At 55.3% G+C, this 11178-nt stretch overlaps 1 long non-coding RNA gene across 10 annotated transcripts in view; it reads right to left on the bottom strand.

Moving 5' to 3' along the window:
* Positions 1–10833, bottom strand: part of LOC104913676 (uncharacterized) — a 92624-nt gene extending 81791 nt beyond the window's left edge. For 5 of the 10 annotated variants that reach the window (XR_014887340.1, XR_014887341.1, XR_014887348.1 and 2 more), the window contains exons 1-3: positions 10547–10828; positions 8008–8173; positions 94–345 (exon numbers count right to left, since the gene is read on the bottom strand). This is a non-coding gene — a long non-coding RNA (uncharacterized LOC104913676). Of the gene's footprint in view, positions 1–93; positions 346–8007; positions 8174–10546 lie in introns of all 10 variants that reach the window. The other 5 variants (XR_014887345.1, XR_014887349.1, XR_014887351.1 and 2 more) reach the window with 4 other exon arrangements.
* Positions 10834–11178: the final 345 nt, after the last annotated feature.

Here is an 11178-nt window from a genome sequence, read left to right as displayed (position 1 = left end):
TCCCATCAACAAATAAAGAAATGCATAAAACAAAGCACCGAGGCTGGCAAAAAGGAGAAGAACCCCACGCCAAGCACACGCAGCACGTCTCACCGGACAGTAGTGTGGAGGAGCAGAAGGAACAGCAAACAGAGGACTCTGCAGCAACAGTACCAGGAGCCGCAGGGCGGATGGTTTATAGGCCAAAAAGTGGCTTTATAAAACAGGATCTTTAAATATTTGCTCCGACGTGGCTTCCAAGTCCCATCTGCTGCAGCAGTTAAGCTCTCACAGCCCTCGCACGCGGCGGTGCCTGTGTGCAGTGTGTCCCTGCTCCAAAGGCAATGCTGACGTTCCCATTCAAACCTGAGGAGTAGAAGAAACAGGTTATTCCTTTCCCACTTCTCAAAGGGGAGTGAGACAGCAAGATGGCTAAATGACAGAATCTGTTCCTTTCAGTGACAGTGGACACAGCAGTATCTGAACAAGCAGTGAGAAGTGGGGCTTAAAGAGCCCACATCAGAGGGACATACCACCTTCAATACCACCACAATAAGCCCATGTCCTGCATAGCTCTGAACAGGAAAGGCCTCGAGACTCTGAATGAGGCCCTCAGAGCTCCTTACAAGCCCACTGGTCTGTTCCTTTCAGCAGCTCCAGACCTGCAAACCATGCATCATCGTGCAAGGGGAGCACACAATGCAACAGAAGAGCTTCTGCATCAGCCATTGCTGCTGACTCCTTTTCTTATGTTTTTAATGTTGGGTTTTGGTTGTTTTTTTTGTTTGTTTGGTTGTTTGTTTTTTGGTTTGTTTTTTTTTTGTTTTTCCTGCAGAACTCCCCCAGTGTTTTTGCAAAAGCAGCAGCCTCCAGCTCCACACAGCCCCAGATGCCCTGCTCTCTCCTGCAGGGAATTCTAGAGGGTCCTGTAAGTGATTCTCTTTGCACAGCCCCCACCCCCAGCTCCTGATGGCTGTTTGCCCCATTCAGGGACAGACCCTCCCAGGAACAGCCCAGCACCACACAGGGAGCAAAGGAGTGCAATTCAGGCACAATTTCCAGCCCCTCAAATGCTCTGACCCTGCTCACGTCCCAGCTCTTTCATCAGCTCAAGTCACAGTGTTCCTGATCCTCTAGGAGAAGCACCCAGCCACATTAGCTGGGTATCCATTCACACCATCCCTGTTTCCCAACAACAGCCTCTCTGCAGCTGAGCGGTGCAGGCTGTGCTCCCCACCACCCTCCTGCCTTCCCCCAGCCACCCCAGGGCCAAAAAGGCTCATTTGCTTTTGAAGAGTCTGAAGCTGCCTCTGCAGCACGGGGAACTGCAGAAGCAGCAGCCAGGCTGCTTCGTTTGCTGCTCCTCTCCTCCTCTATAGCTCTCCAGCAAAGCACAAGAGCATTCAGCTTTGCACCCGGTGCTGCCGAGCAGCCTCCATCTCCCCAGCTGGAAGAAAACCACTGCTTCTCCCCTCCTGTTTTGCTGCATCTGCTGAGCAGCTCGGGAGCAGCCTGCATGAAAGGTACTGACAAAATAAAGTTGGATTGTACTGCATTATTGAAAAAGTGACCTCCAGTGGTCAATAAAGCCTTTGCCCACCGTTTCCAAGCAGCGATGCCTGTTGTCAGGCTCTGCCTCGGTTCAGCAGGATGGCGTTCCGTCTCTCCTGGTTCCAACTCCCACGAGTGGCTCGTTAAAACTCAGAGTCTGCACTTTGGTAACGAGGAGCTCAAAGCACTTTAATGCACGGATGCAATCATGAATGCAAACAGGCTGCAGGCAAGAGAGCGGCATAACAGCAGTCTGTTTCCCCATCACCATCCTCGCAGCTACTGGCTCTAGGCAGAAGCACGGGTCTGATAAGAGAAGTTGGCAGAAGGTGCAGTTCTAGGATCAGGGCTTTTTCAGTTTCACTGCAAACCCTCAGCCATGGGGAGAGGGAAAGGGGATTTGAGGGACGCATCCCTGCATCGTAGCAGCACGGGCTCAGTGCAGCACTGGTAGCACACAGGTTCCCCTTGAAGATGCCCTGCTCTGCATCACTGTGATCCCCCTCCTTTTGCATTGAATTTCTATGAACAACTGCACAAACAGCTTCCTCCTACCCTTCCCTCCCCCAGCTGCAGGAGGCAGATCTGCCCCAGCCACATGAGACAACACAGGAGAAGGTTAACCCCAGAGTGGAGCAGGAGCATCATCTCACCATCTTCCCCTCCATGTGGCTGGGGGCTCTGGGTTAGTTTTTCCGCTTGGTGGGATTATCTTCAGGTAGAGCCCGGCTGCAATAAGCTGAGCTCCTTGAGACATTAGGAGAGGATAACCCCCAGAGAAACAGAGGGAAGGCCTAACGGCTTCTAAGCATCCCCCCCTTGCTTTCTGGTGCTGCCATGGTGAAGGCTGTCTCCATCCCTTCTGCTTTGGTCCTGCACCATCTCAGGACCAGTGTTGCCTGGGGACATCATCCCACCTCATCCAGGATCCAGGCAGAAATGAGGAACAGCCCCAACACCTCCATGAGCCAGGCCAGACTGGGAAGAGCTCCCACAGCTTGGCAGATGCTCACGGCGTGAGCTGGAGCCTCTGCAGCATCACCTCCCCTTCCCACCAGGGAAATCTGCACAGGACAGATAACAAGCTCCACAGACACATTACAGAGGGGGTCACCAGCCAGTGGGGTCTGGGAAACACAGGCATTGAGGGGGGGGGAAAAACACTAATTAACCATCTCCTTCCCCTTGGGGACTTATTTAGACAGCATGAAAGATTAAAGGTCTCAAGGATGCAAGAGGAGCTGGAGGGGAAGAACTTCCTCCTGTGCATGGGCACAGATAGGCACACCACAAAGCTCACAGGTACAGCTGAGACCAGGGTGTCAACTGTGGATATCGTGCACAGGGCAAGGAGATAACCAACAAAATGATGCTCTCCTAAATTCAGCATCCACCACACACATCATCCCCAAGTCTTCACCCTCAAACACACCCAGAGCTGTGCAAGGCTCATTTCCATCAACGGCTGCTTTGGAAAAGACCCTTTCTATTTCAGCCCATCTGCCAAACTCCCTCTTGTGCCAGGTGCCAGCAGCACAGACCGGGCTCCACTCCCCACCAAAAGCAACGCATCCAAAGCACAGGGACAGCAGTTGCCTAACAGATCCTGCAGAGCAGCCTCCCGTTGCATGCGGATGCACAAAGCATGGGTGGGTATGAGAGCAGAACCCCGCACATTTATTGCACCCTGTTGTAGAACAGCCATATCCCTCCATGGCTCACAGCTCTGGGATCAAGAGAAAGGGCAAGGTTCATCATTCCCCTCGGGTAGGCACGTACCTATGCCTGGCAGGTGGCATTGCTCCCAAGAGGATGGGAGCTTGGAGCTCCCCAGTCCTCAGCATCTGGCACAGCTGCAGTACCAAGGGCGGCACCGGGCAGCCGATCTGTTCTGCAAAAGGTTGCAAATTCCCCCAAAAGAAGTGAACTGTGACATTCACAGGGGCAAAAACACGAGGCCAGAACTCCCTTTGCCTGCAACAAAACAGCACGGACTTGTGGTGGCCACAACATGGCTGGAAAGAAGGCAAGATGAAGACAAACCCCAGCCGACACACCACAGTGGGTGGTGGCCCAATCACTTGTCCTCCTGAGGACAAGGACTCTTCTCCTGGTAGGGTCACTCATGGTGAGGGCAGCAATGCAGGGGTGCCTGCCCCAATGGGATGGGATAAAGGAAGGTACCAGGGGTTGGAATTTTGCTTTGTGCACCTTATCACAGTGGCAAAAGACAAACAGACCGAGCAGATCCCCCACTGCTGGTAGGACCTGTCCGAGCTGTGCTCAGCCACACAAAATGCCCATTGCTCTCCAGAGAGATGAGAATGTGCTATACTCAAGAATAGGAATGGAATCGTGATTTGGGGGTGACCTCTCCATTGCTTTGACTTCAAACCGACTGCCTACAGCGTCACATCCAACCTCATGCTGCTGCTCCAGCCATGGCAGATTGGGTCTGTCAGGTGAACCTGGGCCCAAGTTACAGCTCTGCAGCTTTAGAAGTTTTAAATAACAATAAATCACAGCCCTGCATCTCAGACCAAGCTCCCTTCTGGATCACCCAAGCCCCAGCCAGGAGCACTAAACCAGACAGGCAGGACCAGAACACATTCCCATCCTACCTCTGCAGCAGAGCCCCAGCTCCACACCCGCCCCTGGGGTACTGTCTGGCAGGCGGAGCGAGGCTTTGGAGGCAGCTTAATTCTGAACCCTGCCATCAGTGGAGCCAGATCCTGGCTCTTGATTCAACCAAATTGCGCCCTTTCCTGCGGGCTGCAGCTTGCAAGGGGCAAGAGAGAGGGACACAACTTGGGACCACGCAAAGGAAACAGGAGCAAGCTGCAATAGCTGCTCCCTTTCCTGTGCTTCCCTTTTGTCTCTGCAAACCCTCTCAGCTTTACTGGTGAGCAAGGCTCAACCCAAAAGCTGGCTGCAGCCAGCAGTAGGGCTGTACCTGCACGTGTTGGTGAGTCAGAGCCGGCTGGAGACACACACTGAGCACTCCCTTTCCAACTTCTGCCTCTTTGAAATTTCCTCACCATCCATTCCTGCTCTTTTTTTGCCTTCAGTCCTAATGAGTGGGGGAAGTCAGGCTTCAGAAAGGAAGCCTGTCATCTTCACACTTCATTTGTGCCCGAGGTGCAGCACTTACAGCCGGGGCACCCTGAGCCGGGTAGTCACTGAGGGCAAAGCAGCGTGCCTGATAGCAGCACTGGGGCACAAAGCAGCCCTGCCACCTGCCCCATGAGATGTCTTGGTGGCAAAGCATGCCCCTAGGACGTCTCACATGGATTCTGCTTTGTGCATTTGAATTTCACTCTTGCTTCAGGTGCCAAGGAGGAAGCAGGGCACAGACCAGCACAGAGGCGCAAGATGTTCTTTGCATTGCACAACCAAAACCCAGGCTGGGCTGCAACACATGGAGGCAGCTCATCTTCTTCAAGGCCTTTGGTGGGGAGCAACAACCTGGACCAACGCTGCACCAAACCTGCTGTGCCATGCAGAGCTCTGATGCTCCCTGCACATCTCTGGGCCAACGCCTCCAGCTGCAGCCTCCCCATGAACCGCAGCCACCTCCTTCACAGCTTCCCAGGTAACAGAGCAGGGCAGGTTGGACCCGGTGCTTTCATAACAAACCTGTTTTCTTTCTGTCAGCCACCTGCAACAAAGAAAACCAGGCTCACAGGCAGCCAAAGGAGATGTAGTACCTATTTGATTTTCTATTGTATTCCTGAATAGTAAGTTCAAGCCTATTCACAGCTGATTTGGTTCTGTTTTCGGTGCCATTTGAGACCCTCTTGCTTCACAGGGAGACGAGCAGAATGTGGAGCAAGGACAGTCCCAGGGAGCCCAGAAACCCCGCGTGGTGAGGAGCACAAGGGCTCGGAGCAGGAGAGCCCACATTCACAAGCTCACCCCAGGAGTCCACATTTAGAGATGGGAAACAGATTCACTCCCTGCCAGGAGCAGAGGGAAACATCAGGGATACACAGGCAGCATTTTGCTGGTAGGGGCTGAGCGTGGGAGGCTGTGCTGATGCTCCCTCCCCAGAGGAAAGGGCACAGATGACAGTGAAAAAGCTGTCCTGGCTTGGTAGCTGTGCAGAGAGGCTGGGGAGCACTGGGCAGGGAGCACCCAGGAATGTCACACAGTGGCTCAGACACCCAAAGTGATCCATGCCATTTTTGGCAGCCTGCTCTGCCACCTTACACACACCTTACACACACCACGGTCCTTCTGGGTTCCAGCCCTGCTCTCCCTGCTGGACACCTGGCACTACCCATGGAGGGGCTCCTTCTCCACCTGCAGGGTGCATACAGACCCCCAAGCATTCATATGTAGCATAGGACCAGACACTGGGACACAGCAGGAACCAGACTGCTAGAAGTTTCAAATAATGGCTCCAAATACAGCAGTTTGGAGGACATGTCCAGCGTAGATGCTTGCTCTTGAGGTTCCTCCCCAGCAGCCCACAGAGCCAGCAGGGCATGAAGAAACAAGCAGCCACACTTTCCCAACAATAGCAGCCAGGCTACAGCGAACACCCAACCTGTCAAACATGGAGACAAGCTCTGTTTGATGGCATTTTCCCCCCTGCCCTCCCTTCAAGTAGGCAGGGGTCCTGTGGCATCCCAGTGTACTGATGTGAAAAGGATGCTTTGAGCAACATCTGCTTGCAGTGAATAAGGTGGGATAAATCTTAATCACAAGGAGCAGGACCAACATGCTGGGAGTTGCATGGTGAGCTCCATAGAAGCACTGTCCTTGTGCCAAAGTGGCAGAATAGCAGTACCCACACTTCTTCCTCCTGTGATCCTTTGCAGAGGAGGGGCAGGGCAGGAGGCCCCCAGCAAACCCTTCAGCCCCATCATCCCTCTGCGTGGTTTTCCACTGCAGGATGACGGCAGGAGGCCAAAAGGGAAGGGGGCTGCCATTCCCCCAGCCTGTGAGCCAAGAGGATGCACGTGACTCAGTGCTGGCTTGGATTTCCAAGCCCTGCCACAGCACCAGCTGCTCCTGCCCGTCCCTCTCCCCAGGGAGGCCCATAGATGGGGTGACCGAGGTGGCCACAGCCAGGTAAGCCCCCACAGACCTGACCGACAGCTCTTTCTCTGCACCACTTCACAGTGATGCTCATCAGGTGGGAGCTGGAGCAGCTCTGCGGGCTCTGGTCGATGCATGGTCCACCTCTGCTGGCACCAGGGATGTGAGCACCGCACAGGGCAGGGACTTGCCCTGGTAGAAACTAGATCTGGGCTGCTCCAGAACCAAAAATAACCCACCAGCTGCCCAGGAAGAAACGAGAGCCAAGTGCACACAGATCACACACGTGTCAGGAGGAGTGTCATCTGCACCCATCTTCAGGGGTAAAGGGGGGAGCACAGCTCTTGGTGCAGTTCAACAGAGAATCTGCTCTTCTCCGTTGAATCACACCAAGAACTGTGCAATACAGCCTGCAGGGTTTTATGGGCAGCAAAGCAGCAGACGGCTGATCCCCCCAGGGCCCTGTTCTCCATATGGGGAAGAGCTGCCATACCTCAGAGCTGCAGACACTCCGGTGCAGCTGTGCCAAGCAGCAGAGACCACTGCTCCATCCCTGTTCTCCTCTCCTCCTCCAAGAAGCAGCAGTCGGGAGCCAACAGAACCACACACCGTGCTGGGTAGGAGCAACAATTACCACAAAATGCCTCGATCCTCACAGTCTCAGGATACAGCTTCATGTCCTCTGGGTTACCTCCTAGGGAATGTGAGCGATGGGGACACAGCATCCAGAGCTGCCTCAGGCACGAGCGCCACAGACAGCAACCCTTAGGGCAGGCAGAAAGTCACCACATCCCATACATATTCCACCAACAAAGGGCATTCACCCACCAAAAACCTTCACTGCCCACACTAGAGAGGTGCAGTCCCTTCTCCAGTACTTCCTGGTGCTCCGCCACTCAAAGATGCTTTCCCTAAGAGAAGTACCCAAGCAAGGTCACAGGTTTTCTGTCAGCCCCCACGGTCACGTGCTGATCACTACCAGGACCAGGGTGTACAGTTAGGCTCAACTAGAGAAGCATCCTGCATCAACCCATGCTTCAGACAGCATTTTCTCCTGACCTTTCCCAAGTTTTCCACTTTTTCTACCTCTTCCTGCCAGCAAGGCACCACCAACACATTGTGTTTCAGGACTGGTCCTCTCAAAGCAGGTCAACACCTGTCCTATAAGCCAGGCAGGGAGCAGAAAGAGCCAGCACGAGTCACTCAGAATCCCAGCTCCATCAGCATACTGAAGACACCAGCATTGCTCATCCCCAAATACCACTATTGCAGCCAAGGGAGGACACTGCACACCTCATGGAAAAGCTCTACAAAAAGGGGCTGAGCCCTCAGCAGGCACAGTCTGTGCTCAGAGCAGAGCTGCAGAGGAGCTGGCCTTGGATGCAGCCACCCATTACCTCCCGGCGTTGTGCACAAGACTGGGGCTGCACCCACCTTTCCAACCCAGCCTCTCCAGGCAGGAGGAGATAAGCAGAGAGCCGGGTGCTCCTGGAGCCTCCATCCACCTCCCTGCTGCAGCAGGAGAAGAAAGCAGCATTGAACAAGTCTTGGGATGTTGGCTGCCAGCACTGTTGGATTGCTTCACTGGGAGAGGCTCATCCTGCAGGGGAGAAGAGGAGGTAACTGCTCAGAGGGAAAGCAGGAAGCCTGGTGCTTCCCAGCTCCCTGCAATGGTTGGGGAAAAGCTGTTCCACCCCAGTCCTGCTGCTGACAGATGAAGCTGCGAGCTCACCCTGCACACCAGGACCCTGCTTACTGCACCTCACCAGGCACCATGCAGTCCAGGGCCAGGCTTTCTGGCTGCCAGCAATGAAATCTCATGTTCTTTATGCACAATCAGTTGGCACTGAGATGAAAATCTCAACTCTATTCTGCAATGTGAGCCCTCAAAGCACCCACCCAGGGCTGAGACCCTGCTGTCCTGAGCTCGGCATCCCAAAGGGCTGTGCTGCCCCTCAGACACACAAAGCAAGCAGGAGCTCCATGCTAAAAGCCTTTTATTTCATTTTGCTTGCTTTCTCATTTCAAGCTAGCCGCCAATACCTTGGGAAACCCAAGCTACAGAGACTTAGGATTTATTTTTGAGAGCTTAGCATCCATTATGCTCTTCAAAAATTTATGCCCTTAAGCATCTCCACAGTGGCTGCTGAACACCCATTAAAAAACTCCGTCCGTTGCTTCATCCTGACAAGTCTCACCTTCGAGATACACCCATAAAGACCTGGCAACCCGCTCAGCTCAAGCCCTGGGCTCCTCAGGCCTGACCATAGCACAAACAGTCCTGGAAAAATGTTGTCCCCCTAGTAGAGTGGGACACCACAGGTCAGGCTATGTCCAGGAGCAACCACCACACGCTGGCTTTGCTGCATACAACTGAGGCAGGACAGCTTGATGTGTCAGTTGGAAATGCAATTAACTTCAGCGTTCAGGGAGATAAGAGAAGATTCAAGGTTCCTATGGATGCAGTTGCTTGGCTCTTAGTTCCTCTAGCAATGCTAGCCTGGTGACGTTATCCACATTGTATTTCTGCCTCTTGCACAGCACGACAAGTTCCCTCCAACCATGGGAATGCCCATGTGAATGGGACATTCCCAAAGCAGCACCACACTGGGAGCTGATTGCACACAGCTTCATCTCCAGGACTCCCCCACCCACCACTGTTGCATTTCACCCGTTGGACTTCTGCTCCAGCATCAGAGCAGGAAGGATCTGGGCTCTGGTAGGGAGCAGGGCTGTCAGAAGCAATCAGCTCAGGGTATGCAGAGGGGTGCACACCTCAGCAAGGGGCTCCTTCCAGGCATCTGCTGCAATGCAACCATCATTACACATTAGGCAGCCGATACAAGGCACCCAAATGGCAGGCAAGGGGTGAAAAGCAGAAAGAAACAGGCAACAGTGCTAGACACGTGCCTGCAGGGGAGCTGTCCTCAGCCCTCCCCACCAGATATCACCAGATATCACCACCAGGTCCCTGTGCAGCCCATGCTCCCCCTAAACGCAGCGTTGGGGCTCAGAGCTTTACAGGCAGGTTCCCACCAGGCTCAGCACACACATGCAGGAGCCTTTTGCAAGACAGCAAGCATCAGCACATCATAGTGCCAAGGAGCGCGCAGGCAGCGAGCAATGGGACCGAGGTTAGCAGCACAGGCTGAGCTGTGCCACACAGCACACACAGCCTCATGCAGCTTGAACCCCCAGCAAGAGCCAGCAGGAACCTGGTCCCAGATGGGATTGGATGTGCCCAACGTTGCCTCCAACACTTGCAGGCAGAAGGGATAAAGGACCTAATTCAGCCCCTCTGTGGGTGAGCAGCCAACCAGCACCCAGAGGAGCAAAGTGGGGGTAACAGCACCGAGCTCAGCGCTGCCACCCAAAGCCTCTGCTTGCCTTCAGGCTCACGGGTGAGCTGCAGCATGCAGCCACGGGAACACGGGCAGGCCTGGGCCGTCTGCCCCACAGCATCACTCAGCACCAACCGGCTCAGCTGCCAGCACCGAGCCCTCCCCGCCGGTTGCATTTTGGTGGTTATTCCTGCTTTTCCAGTCAGCGGGGCCCCAGCAGCCCCCCTCCAGCATGCATGCCTGCAGAGGGATTTCATCCAGTAGGGTGCAGAGCCAAGAAAAGAGCAGCAGGGACAGAGCCTTTGGAAGCAGCCAGGTGCCAGGACGGCTCTGTGGGGTCAGCATTTTACTGCCAGCCCCTCGTCGTGGTCCCAGCACTCACCTGGCTGCAGCTCCCACTGCAGTCCCCATCCCCGCACCCAGAGCCCGCCCCATCGCAGGTGGGAGCTGCTGCGGGGAGCGGGTGCTCTGCTGTCCCCTCCCTCCAGGTTTCACCCGAGCTGCTGAGCGGGAGCCAGGCAAGCCGCAGGGCCAGGCTGGGGCAGCTGGCTGCAAGCACCGTCTGCCAGGCTGAGCTACACCGGGAGAGAAATCTGCAGGTCACAGCACAAGAAAGCTGCACGGCTGCTCACACTGCCACAACTCCGTGTTTTGCTCTGAAGCTCTTCAGCTGCGGGGCTCACACGCAGGGACGTCCCCCCCTGCAAGCCCCAGAGCCGACTTCTTGACCCCGGGAGCACCAGCACTCAGCAGCATCCCGGCGCGGCAGAGGGATGCTCCGGCAGGGATGCAGGAGCGGCGGCGCAGCGAGGCCATCGCCAGCTGCCAGCGCCCAGGCACCGAAGGAGTTACCGAGCTCGTTAATCCCAAAGGCCACGCGAGCGATTTTTATCTTTAAAAAGCCCACAGCCCGGGTTGCGCGGCTCCGCTAGGGAGCTCGCTCGGGCACAGCCACTGCTCCTTTAAGGTATTTAACAACAAAGTGGGTGAAGACTCTCGCTCCTCCCCGAGCCCGCACATCCCCTCCGGGTCCCCCCGCCCCAGCCACGAGTGACAGCAGGGACCTCACTGTCCCCAGACTACCAGTCCCGGCATCCCCCAGCGCTTTGCTCCCTGCCAGGGACTGTAGTCCTCCGGCCAGCCATCTGTCCCCGGGCAGGGCGAGGCCACGCTCCCATCCGGCAGAAAGGGCTCCGCGGGGGGAAAGCTGCCATTACGTCGCAACGATTAACCGCTTCGGAGCCCGTGTCGGCTGGCAGCGCCG

The sequence above is a fragment of the Meleagris gallopavo genome, chromosome 19, assembly GCF_905368555.1.
Source record: "Meleagris gallopavo chromosome 19, MGAL_WU_HG_1.1, whole genome shotgun sequence".
NCBI classification, from domain to species: Eukaryota; Metazoa; Chordata; class Aves; order Galliformes; family Phasianidae; genus Meleagris; species Meleagris gallopavo.
This window is presented reverse-complemented; position numbering and strand designations above follow the sequence as displayed.